The following is a 12,659-nucleotide window of genomic DNA, read 5'->3' as shown; positions in this document are numbered from 1 at the left end:
CATTCATTTGGAGAGGCTAAGCATCAGTTGTTGCCAGAATTTTGGGCCAAGGAAAGGAAGCCGTTTCTTTCAACATCCATCAGCAAGTGGTCTGTGGACCTTACTTTACTGCTATAAGTCGATGAGAACATAATATTTAGTGCGTTAAAAAACTCATCTAGATGGCTGCTGCATAAGGTGTTCGGCTTTGCAACCTAAACTTTTGGTGAAACTTGTTCTGCTGCGATCTGCACTTCGGCTGATTCTGCATTCCAATTCAATGATCTGTGTTTATCACTGCACCTCTAATTGCATATCATATCCACACTGCACATGCTCTAGGGCCTTTCTGTGGAGACCACATTGTTTCTGCACGACGCTGAGCATGTTTGCTTCACTCATTTCATTAGGCACAAGTGCCTCAGTACTAAACACAATTGCATATGTTTCATAATCTATCGAACCAACAGCCTAAACTTTAGTTACTATAGAGGAGCTCCTATTAAGGAATCTATGCAGTATCTCTAGGTTGAAAACGTTCGTTGTGCAGCTTATTGACAAAAGCAAGAAAGAAAAATGGGAATCATTTATAACGCAAAAGTGAAATGTCCCCGTAGAGTCGTCGCAGCTGCACCTAGAATGCGTGAAAGTGTTGTGCTTCCCTCTGGTGTTCGTCTTGCTGTTCAAACGCTGTCATGGGATGCTCATGCAGTGCTCTGTCACATCAGACGAGCTCAGCTCATCGGCACTCTCACCACTGTCTGCGATCTTATTTCATTGACATGCTCCCAAAGCTGCTCATTCTCTGTGCCATCCATGGTGTTTGATAGTCCCATGACTCTAAAGCTCATTACGATGGCGTCCACTGACCATGAATACCATGTGTTCAGGGTCCAAACACACACTTAGCCTACTGTAGAAATGCTTGCTTCAGTCGCCCTGTGAGTGTTTCGTGGTTGCCAGCTGCCGCCCACTAGGAGTAGCACGGCCAAAACTTCGTCTTGAATGGCTGATTTACGCAAATGGCGAGCAGTTGCAGCACTGAGCCTGTCAAGCACAAGGGCTTTGTGGCGTGGCAGGCCACCTAGTTGGTTCTGCTACAGTTTAGCCAGTCTATGACCAATTCATCAGGCATCCATCCTTTTCTTGCACCCGGACTATGATACCCTGAGGGAACTTCTCTCTTGGCAGCATCTTTCTGTAAAAGACATTGTAAGGTGGAAGCTTCTTTCTGTCAGCGGTGATGCAAAGCATCACTGGGCACCTTTGCTGTTTGGTGCTAGTCATGCGCACGAAGACTCTTTTTGCCCTTTTGGCTTCCACTGTGTGATCTTCAGGGGCATCGAACCAGACAGGGTCTGGTCAGCATTGCCTATCTCTGACAGACCATGTTCGTGCTCTCTCTGAAGCGCGTTGCCAAAGTGATAAAATTTCATTATTTGGCCCTCGTACTCGGCTGGCAGCTTCTGGCACATCATCATTGGATGGCAGTTGGAAAGTTGGTGCTGGTTTAGGAAGCATTGAAGCCATCCTGGACTTACTTTTACAATCAAAACTGAAACATATGCCACCAGTAATGGCAAGACATTTTCTCGTGTGTCCTACAAGGTTTTGAAGTCCACAGTTCAAAAGTTCATGTGCATAGTGAAAGCGATTGCTTTCATGCAGATCATATCTATGGGCACTGCGAAGCCGTTGCTCCTAGTAGTGTGAACGTACTCGACAAGGTCCATTTTAAGCTTTGAGAACTTGCATTGTTTCCCATGGAAAGCCTTACGGGTTCGGGTGGTCTCGGCGAAGTCTTCCATTTGCATACACAATCAGCAAACATACTTTTTGTCGACGTGTAACTTCCACCCGGCCTCCTGTTAGCCTGCAATATAGGACTGTCTGTACTTGCCCATTGCTTCTGTTTGTTCACGTTTGAAACCATGCAGCCTGCCACACGACGCTAGAGTGATGCAGTGCATGCAATGCTCTGCAAGTAGTGCTCACACTGCACAACAATGCACCGGATAACAAAGGCCAAATGGCACTGGGCGAGGCACCGTAAAAACCGAAAAACGCAAAGCAGCATAAACGTCTTGCCGCGCAACAATGATGACTATGGTGTGCAGCGAGTGGCAAGAATTAACTGGTGCCATCTTGTAGCACTTTGTAGGACTAGGTGTGTTTTAATTTTCTTTTTCATATTTTTGCATCAAATGGGGGGGGGGGGGGGGCTCGCAGGCTCAGGTCAGCTTATACACGAGTATATACGGTTGTAACCAACTTGCTTTGCTATGCGAACTTTCCAGCAATGAAAGCTTCTTTGGATAAACTGCTAATGCTGCAGTGATTCAACCACAACAGGAGATTAGTACATATTTTCTGCACACAAGTGAAAATTTTCTGAGGCTTTTTTTGACCATGGATATCTTGTAAGACAAATTTGGGGCTTTACTTGTTATTCTTCAAGGTTGTTTAGAGTCAATTGTCTCCCCGCTTTGCAACTTTCTCAGGTGTTAACTAGCTGTTTACAAATAAAGTCTAAGCTTTGTAGCGTTCCTCTAAGGTAAATTACTCAGACATTGAGCTAGAGAGAGACGGATGTCTTCCGCCATTTATTATCCCTGTTCTCTACCTCTCTTCTTCTTCTTCTTCACCCTGATTCCTTCGCGTTGATGCTTCAGGCACAGACCACTTCACTCTCCCGGACTTCATTGTTCACGCCTCCTGGTGTAATATTTAAAAATATTTCTGATGGAGGCGCGTTCTGTGTGCCCAGAGATTCCCAGGTACCAGATGGTCTTCAAGATACCCCATTGCGAAGCCGTCTTGACGACTTGAAAGGGCCCACAAAACTTATCATTGGAACTCCTTATTCCTTTCCGCACCAGGACGAAGTCTCCAGGTTGTATGTCTGGTATATCACTGCTCCGTCTGCTGTCGAAGTTTTTCTTCATTTTATTTTTGTACGCCTCTTGCTGCTTCTCCATTTTCTTTTTCTCAAAGAGCACCAGGTTTTCAAGAAGGCCCAGTTCGCGGTCTGCTGGAAGCACCGGTACAGTCCCTGAAGCGGCAAAAAGAGGACTGCATCCAAGACCACTAGTGCAAGAACGGTTGTGATGTCTCACAGTGGCTTCGAGGCAGCATTTCCAACCACCAGGAAAGTTCGGGTACATCTTCATTTACTGCTTGACGTCTCGTATTGCACGCTCAGCGAGGCCATTAGCAGCTGGGTGGTATGGTGCGCAAAAGTTGATTGTCACTCCATGGTCGTTTGCCCATTTGGAAAGCTTTGTGCTACGGAAAGCCGGACCATTGTCGCAAACTAATGTCTTCGTATTCCGAAAACATTCTGCCTTCAGTAGAGCCATGATGCTGTTGGCGTCTTCCTTTCCTGCCCTGGCCGTAACCATTCTCGTGCACTCTTCGATAGCGAGCAGGAAAGCTTGCGTCTTCCTGACCCCTTCCCCTTTCTTTTTGAGCTCCGCGAAGTCCAAGTGAACAACGTCGAATGGAACATTGGAGTGATCTGTTGTTATCGTAACGTCCGTGGGCTGCTTGTAAATTTGACTTTGTTCATTTGGCACTCATGGCATGTACGGATATAGGTCCTGATGTCATTTTTCATACCTGGCCACTTAAATCTTTTTAGTAGTTTGCCGTACGTGCGCCTAAAACCGTCATGTCCGCCTGATTCGGGGGTGTCGTGGTAAAGATGCAGAATCTTGGGAATCATTGTTGGTGGCACCTGATATTTTCCATTAATGAATTTCATTTCTTCGGTACCTTCCCAGAGCTTTGTGTGATTAATTGTCAACTGCGGTTGGTATGAGAAGCCTGGACAGCGCATCCGCATCAGTCAGTAGAGGACCTGGACGATGTGCCACGACGAAGTCAAACTGTTGCAGATAATTCACCCACCTAGCAATGCGGCCTTTTGGTTGTGTCATACCGAGTAGGTGAGTCAATGCTTGGTGGTCTGTAAAGAGGGTAAATTTTGCACCCTCTAGGTACGTTCGAAAATACTGCACAGCTTTCAATACGGCCAGTGCTTCCTTTTCTGTGGTCGAGTAGTTCACTTCAGCCGGCTTCAGTGTGTAGCTGTAATACCCTACTACATAATGTTTTTGGTTATTCAAGTCTGTTAGCTTCTGCAGGACTGCTCCGGTCGCATAATGTGATGCATCTGTATCCAGCACAAACGGCAAGGAAAAGTCTGGTATCCGTTGGATAGGGTCCGACGATATAATCTTCACAAGGTCAGAGTAAGCTCTTTCACAGTCACCATCCCATTGGAATGGTATACCTTTCTGGGTCATGCGTGTGAGACATCTCGTTTTAATAGCATAGTCTTTAATGAAGGACCGAAAGTGTCCGGCCAGACCCAGAAAAACACGCAATGAATGTACGTCATAGGGCTTTACCAATTTTGAGATTCTCTCAACGAATTCCTGCTTTGTACTTTTCGTGGACCCGTCGAAGACTCTTCCGAGGAACACTACCTTTTCTTGGAAGAAGGCACTTAATGTTCACTTTAAGACTTGCAACGCTCAAAGCTTGCAAAATTAAGGACTGGCGTTCCCGATGCTCTTCTTTTGTCTTCGAATAAACAATAATGTCATCGATGTAAACATTGCAGAATATGCCCAAATACGGTTTCAGGGTTTCGTTCATGATCTTTTGAAACCAGGCTGGGGAATTCTTCCACCCGAATGGAAGACTGTTGTATTCATATAAGCCAAATGGTGTAATAAATGCCGTGTACTTCTTTGTGTCTTCCTTCAATGGAATCTGCCAGAAGCCTTTGCAAAGGTCTAATCGTGAAAAGCAACGGCAACCACCGGTCTCGTCAATGATATCATCAATCCTAGGCATTGGGTATGATATCAACTCAGTTTGCTGGTTGAGAGCCCTGTAATCTGTGCACAGACGAAAACTACCGTCTTTTTTCGGAGCAATAGTTAGTGGCGATGCAAATGGCGACACTGAAGGTCTTATAATGCCAGCATCAAGCATCGCTTGTAACTGATTTCAACCATACCTATTTTTCTCGGGACATATTATACGGACTTCTTTGAACAATTGCTTTGTCCGCGAGGTCGAAAGGAACCTCATGAAATCGTATTGCTGGAGGGTAGTTTCCTATGCAGGAGAGCTCTGGGTACTTTGTTTGTATGTCTCCCTCACAGTCAATTTGTCTTAAGCGTTGAGGCATCTCTATCTGATCCTTTGTTCCTAGGTGGTCCTTAATTAGAACCTTGTCGTCCCAGTAAATGTTCATCTTTAACTTCTTTATGTCAGGGCGAGATAGTAGGAACTCATAAGTGACATCTGCCAGCACCAACGCATCGGTTGTAATTCTGTGGCCTTGAAATTCGAGAACTACAGATGTCCACTCATTACGAGAACTCACAGTCCCATCATATCCCTGAACGCGCAGAGTCCTTCCAGCATGCAGGCTGCTGATGTCCACGAGCCTCTTGTTTATTATCGACACAGATGCTCCACTGTCGACGAGGGCTTTCATTTCCACATCATTGACTTTAACAGGAACATGGAGCAAGCAAGTGGACACGATGTATACTGTATCGTTCAAGCCTTTCATTTGGGGCTTTTCATAGGCCTCTGGTTCGCTCAGCGGGAACAGTTGAGGTACTGACAGTGTGTCACTATGACCATTGCTATCGTGGTATGAACTTTCCTTTAGACAAGGTGACGAGCTAGACACATGAACTAACTGCTCATGGGCATTCAGTTTATGTGGTGCGTTCAATTCAGCTGAGTTAGAAACAGGTTCTGTTTTACAGGGCGGTAATTCTTGCGGCAATGCAGCTGTTGGCGACACGAATTCCAGGCACTGTAGGAGATCTTCAAATGTCTTCGGGTCTCTTTATTGAACATGGCTTCGGACATCGACGCATAGCCCTTGCATAATTAAAGCTACCGCTACCGATGGTGTGAGCTTAGGCTCCGCTTCATACAACAAGTGCCGTTTCTCAAGGACATATTCTAGCAACGAACCACACCGGTGGTGAAGCGCAGAGCTGCATCCCAACATTCCACAGTGTTGGGATGGAAAATTGACAAAAATATCATTTTCTAGTTATCCCAGCATGCTGGTGGATCAAGCAGAAGTTGCATATCATACCACTTTATAGCTATACCACCAAGATAGCAGTGCATATTCTCAATCTTCTGGTCGTCAGAGACCCACCCATTTTTTTCGCATGCATATTGGTAAAACGAAAGCCAGTAGTTGGGGCTTGCGGAGCTTTCCTCGAAAATATCTGGTTCCACTATGTTTCATCGATGGTCATGCAATCTCATTACGTTTACGAGAAATTCAGTCTGCTGCGTCATCTGTCGTTGTTGTCCGATGAGGTTCGTAAAAATGCTCACCTCCGCCGATGCTTCCTTTTCAACGGTGTGTCAGCACGAAGGCTTCAAGACCCAGTCCTCAAGCTCGTCCAGCTGCAGGGCGAGCCTGGCGGATCCCGTCTCTAGAAGTTCTTCGTGACTGACTGCAGCTCTTTGCAGCACCGACTTGACGAGGGTAGCGGTTGTCACATCGCGGACAAGATTCTTCGCTGGCTCACCTTCCACTTGGTAGCGGGAGAAGGTTATCTCACTTGGTGACGTTCGATCAACGAAGAATGTCACCCACATGTTCGCTTGACGGCTGCGCCAAAATGTAGCGTTCCTCTAAGGTAAATTACTCAGACATTGAGCTAGAGAGAGACGGATGTCTTCCGCCATTTATTATCCCTGTTCTCTACCTCTCTTCCTCTTCTGCTTCTCCCTGATGCCTTCACGTTGATGCTTTAGGCACAGACCGCTTCAAGCTTATAGTAAGGACAAATACTGTTCTTCTTAAACAACTGTAGTGTGTTGTGATGTTGTGTTCCATGAGCATTACTTATGTGACAGATAACAATGTTCAGGCTACTTATTATACCTATTGTCAGAAATAGATTTTTAGTGCACATTAGGGCATACGCTTATATTGCAAAATTGATGCTAGGTAATTGTGAAACCTATACCAACCTCGCAAAAAATGACGAGACTAGGTCTATATAATAAAAGATCGCTGCTCTAAAATCAATATTTTAGGTGATAATTTCTTAAATGTCACATCACCTAATAGGGGATGTCAGTTGAGGGATACCACATTAGAATATCGACACTTATGTTGCTGTACAGTCAAAAACCTCATTAAATATATATATATATATATATATATATATATATATATATATATATATATATATATATATATATATATATATATATATATATATATATAGTCAATTATTGGGTAAAACGACATACATACAAAGTTTTGTTGGTCCATGTTTTTTTTCAGTCGGAGTTAGTTTCAGTGGGAGTCTGCAGTGGTGGTCCAACTGTGCCATTTGCACCATTTTGCTACAACCCCATCTCTCTGCGCTTTGCTGCACTCATTCAAGTGCAGCTTGCGCCAACTGTGCCAAATTTCACTAATCCACCTCCTTAGTGGCAGTGGAGCATTTCTGACCCAAAATATTCTTGGTTTGGCACCAAACTTACCAACAGCCTTTCTATAATGCAGTGGACACTCTCCCTTATCTCCGTTTTCACCGATGCTCTTTTTATTATTACCTCTGGCCTAACCACACTATCGGCGGCACCAGCAGGCAAAACTGTTGCTCGGAGTAAACTTATTTGAGGAGCACTGCCGTCATATTTTGGTGGGACCATAGTCATGTGGTATTTTTTACATTTTACTGGCGTTAATTCATCCGCCAGAATGGGCATGAAATTATGACGTGGCTGAATATAGGATAATTAGATGTCACATAAACATTCCTACAGAAGCCTCACTGGCTTTTTGTTAATTAGCTGAGTACTACTCCTCAAGTTATGCAGTTTGTTGTAGTTAACCAATTAAACCTCACGAAAGAAAAATTCTGGCGGCTACTTCAGTGTACTGAGAACAGTATGTACCAGGTTTTCTTCGCGTTACAACGTTCCTCACTTTTAAAAATCTTGGGGCTTGATAGTTGGGACGCCCTGTAAAGTAACACATTAGATGAATACAAAACCATGGTATTATAACCTTTATGGTAACATGGAATAAATTTTTGAATGTTAAAATAGGCTTAAATTTAATTTTTTTTCTCTTCTGTTTTCCTTGCGGATCGAAGGCATGATTCAATTCATATGTATTTACATCAAGAACGACTCCATTGGCATCATCTACAATGCACACCTGGTAGAGTAACACATTAAATTAATACAAATCTATAGTATTATAACATTTACCATAACATGGAATAAATGTTAAAATAAGGCTTCAATTTAATGGTGTGTCTCTTCTGTTTTCATTGCAGATTGAAGGCATGATTCAGTTTATATTGCAACTACATCAAGAACGACTTCATTGGCAATCCCCTCAATGCACACCTGGCCTGGGTTGATTGCTAGAGATATATATGTGCATATGTAAGACAACTGTCCATTACATAGACCTAGGCCAACACAGTGACTAACGTTTGTAGAATAATGGATTGGACTAATATAAATGTATAGCTTTTTATTCTTTGCACGAGATATATGTGTTAAAGTGAACTTGTATTGAACTCATCAACACCTTACTTTCATAGGATTTTTATTTTTAAAAAGCTTTGTTGTTTAAAGAACACCCTATATAAGCATAAACAGACTGTCCTTGATGTTAGCTAGAACCTGTTATATTTTGTTGACAGTACCCAGTGATTCCACTCCTGCGCCAAAGTGCGCCAAATTGTATTCACTGCGCCATCCTGATAATATCGACGAAATTTGCGCCAAACTGCGCCAAAGTCTCGGGTTTGGGGCGTCTATCACCGGCAATCGCACCGCCGGCGCGTCAGAACATGTGCAGCTCGATCTTGGGGCTGCCAATAAAGTCGCAATCATGGACCAAGAATTATTCCGCTGAATAAATAGCGCTCGCGCGTGCGTTCCGAGTAAGCCACGATGCCATGCACGGTGCCGACGCAGCTTCTGTTCTGCAAGTCGGCTCGACAGCAAAACGCGCTCTCCGCAGAGGCTCGTGACGTCTAGGCCTATCGGTAGAGCGAGAAAGTGCGACGGCGACTCATCGGCGGACGTCGTCTGTTCCAGAAACGCTGCTGATAGCTCGTTTCAAGCGTCGCACGGCACGTAAGGAAAGCAATGTTCACTACTAACTACATGAGTGCCGCTAAAATGTCTGTCACTTCTGTTTCCGGACATCGCGGAACGAAATCTGGGATCGCTCGCAGTAGATATAAGGAACAATATCGAATTTTCCTTGCTTCGCGTTTATGGAAGAGCACGCGAACGGGGGAAACGCGTTGACATTTTTCCTCAGATATACTTTATCTATGAATCTTCATCCAAAACAGCTTTTCGTAATTCCTTCCGCCAGCACGTCCGAGTTTGTAATCACTCTGCGGAAAGGCTCTGCCCTTTCGAGCTCACGTGCTAGGGTTCCAATTCGAATATTTTGCTGCTTTTTTGAAAATGTCATCTCATTAGTAAAATCATATCTCCTGGTCGGAGCAGCCGCAAATGCGCAGCTGTCAGTAGCGGGCCCACAGTGAAGCGGCTACTTACACGTCCGCCCCTCGCTTTCGGGGGTCAGTAGCAGGGGCGTAGCCAGAAATTTTTTTCGGGGGGGGGGGGGGTCAACCATACTTTATGTATGTTCGTGCGTGCGTTTGTATGTGCGCGTGTATATATACGCAAGCAAAACTGAAAACTTTCGGGGGGGGGGTTGAATCCCCCAACCCCCCCCCCCCCCCCCCCTGGCTACGCCCCTGGTCAGTAGCTAACGGTTAAAAAAACTCAGTTTCGCTTAATAGCGAAGCAATGAATGCGATACCAAAAAATTGTATTGTGAAACGAAGTAAGACTAGCAGCTAACTCTTCGGTTCCTGGAGGGAATATGGCCCCTCCAGGAACCGAAGCGTTTTCTTGCAGTTCTCTAAACGCGAAGTAAGCGTTGAGAGCACAGCAACTGCGCCCTTCGAAAGATGCGGTCCCCCCCTCCCCCTTGCGCTCCCCTGGCGTCCCTTCATGCTCCTTACGAAAGACGGGCGGGGCGTTTCCTCTCTGTTCGATGAGCAATCGACGGCAGGCCCGCACGCGGGAAGATGTTGTCTCATGCGCTGTCCGTGCGGCGGAGACAGACGGCCGGCTAGTTTAATCTCCGCTTCAGCCGCGTTCGTCGCCAGCGCTCGCGAGCTTTTACCCGCGGCTAGAACGCGCGTGGTGATGTTATTAATTTGGGTTTATACGGATAATTACGGCAACGGCGACGGCAAAAATCCGTCGAGAGTGTCCATATAATTGCTATCGCAAGGTTCAATGTACGGGGCAGATTTTGCGCCCCCCCCTCTTAGGTGATTGGGGGGGGAGGGCGGCCGCCCCCCCTGCCCCTCCTGTGCGCACGCCTATGCTCCTGAGATGATTTTTTCCATGAGATTTGCAATGAATCGAAATATTTCTAGCCTTCATAAGAGCCCCGTAATAATACTCAGGTGCTTGAATGTTAATGCAATATGCTTCTGTATTGCACTCCAGGATGTTAAATTCGCTGCTCCAAAGTGCTCCCAGATGCAAAATTATCTGCTCCAAAGTGCTCCAAGATGAAAATTTTGCTGCTCCAAAGTTCTCCAAAATGGAAATTTCGCTGCTCCAAAAATTGCTCCAAATCAGAAGTCCTCGGTAGCACCACTGCAGTACCCATTGTCAGTGGAACTTGTAAATATGAGGTATTTTTTATCGTTAGCAAACTATCTTAAAATTACCCGCAGCACGTAGCTCATTTCTAAGTTTTGTGCCTGTTTGCTCTCGCACATGGACATTATTTATGTGTAGGGATGGAGTAGGGATGGTAGATTAAAATTTTTAATTGATTAATCGTTAATCGATTAATCGACATTTTTAATGGGTGCTTTAAAACCGATATCTCTCTGTCTGAGAGGCATCGTTCGTGTTTAATATGGGCACAAATCTTTTCATTAGACGCGTTGACGATCCGAAATTCCCACTTTCGAAAGTGTCGACGACGGGCCCCTTGTGCCCAGTGTGCGAAAATTCACACTTTCGCACACTGGACACAAGGGGACCGTCAACGTTGGTTGATGTCGCGGCTTCAAGAATCTGCGGCCATCATCCCTGGACTATTCGGCAGCAGGTCGTATTTTCTCGGAGCCTGCCTACTCGAGCTCATCGAAACCGGAGGCGCGTTCGGGGACCACACTGGTTGGAAAGTCGCAGTTGAAACATGCAGTGTGGCGGAGGGTGAGGAAATCCCGAGAAAGGTAAAAGAGAGACGAGGAGAAATTAAATAAGACGCTCGCTCTAGTAAGCAAGGCATCTTTTCTCGGTTTGTCGGTTAGATATTGTGGAAGCCCTACATAATACTATAATTGCGGACTGACGCGATCTTTTTCTTGAAGTCACCTCTGCATAGATTACACAGAAATATACCGGCCTCAAACAGACCATCCGTACAGGCAACTGCGGGAAATAGAAGGAAAGAAGATGAGATTTAGGGGCTTGTTTTTCTTTGTTAGGCACAATAATCATTAGGACTAACAGAATGTGAGAATGGCCCTGGGGGCCCACCTGTAATTAGAACTAACAGACAATATTGCCAAGAAAAAGTTTAGGGGGTGTTATTTGTAATAATTGGGATAAGAAAGTAAAGTGGACGGAAAGATAACTTGTGCCGGAAGGGACCGTACCTGCGACCATCAAATAACGCGTCCGATGCTCTACTGCTGAGCTACGCCAGCGGTCATCCCCCCGTCCACTTCATAGGGTATACGTGTGCATTTTTAAATCTAGGAGTGTTAGCGCCGATCGCAGCCATGGCGGCGAGTGTGGAACACTCCTTTTCTACCTTTTGGCGTCACGTAGCAAGTGATCTTTTTACGAGCTGGCAGCTGACCAATAATCCCTCGCATACTACCTGAAGGCATCAAGTTTGCGAGAACGAGAACCTCGCTATGAATGAAGGAAAGAAGGTGACTCTTAAGGGCTCGTTTTCTTTGTTAGACACAGTATTAATTAGAATTAACAGACAATAATGCGAAGGAAAGTATAGGGGATGTTAAGGGTGTATGACAAGGAAAAACGAGCCCCTAAAAGTCACCTTCTTTCTTTCATTCATAGCGAGGGTATCGTTCTGGCAGACTTGGTGCCTTCAAGTAGTATGCGAGGGATTATTGGTCAGCTGCCAGCTCGTAAAAAAAAACATGGCTGATCCCTCCGCCATAGGAATCGCTATTGGCGGCTGGATGCTATGAGCGTCCCCTTTGTAACGGTAGTAACGGGGCGTTGACATGTCTGCCACCAGGCTCGAAAAAAAAAAAAAGCTTCCTTGTTTCATGTTGGCCTAATACCTTATCTACATTGATTAAATCTATGCTATTATACCAAAAAAATATAATTCACGGTCTATCTCTCTGCCTCTTAAGGCAGAATGACCTTATTTTTCCCCCATTATTAGGAAATACGGAGTCGCCCTCTGTCGGGCGCGCCTCGATTGCGTGCTAGGCAGGACGCCGCCGGCGCGCGCCCCATAGGTTTTGCTGTCGGCGCTCTACAAAATCACCTCGCGGAAGCCCTCCGGGACATTTGTGCAGGTACTTTCGAAAAGAAATCTGTTCTTTTCTGTC

The sequence above is a fragment of the Rhipicephalus sanguineus genome, chromosome 1 (assembly GCF_013339695.2).
Source record: "Rhipicephalus sanguineus isolate Rsan-2018 chromosome 1, BIME_Rsan_1.4, whole genome shotgun sequence".
NCBI lineage: Eukaryota > Metazoa > Arthropoda > Arachnida > Ixodida > Ixodidae > Rhipicephalus > Rhipicephalus sanguineus.
Note: the sequence above shows the minus strand (reverse complement) of the source record.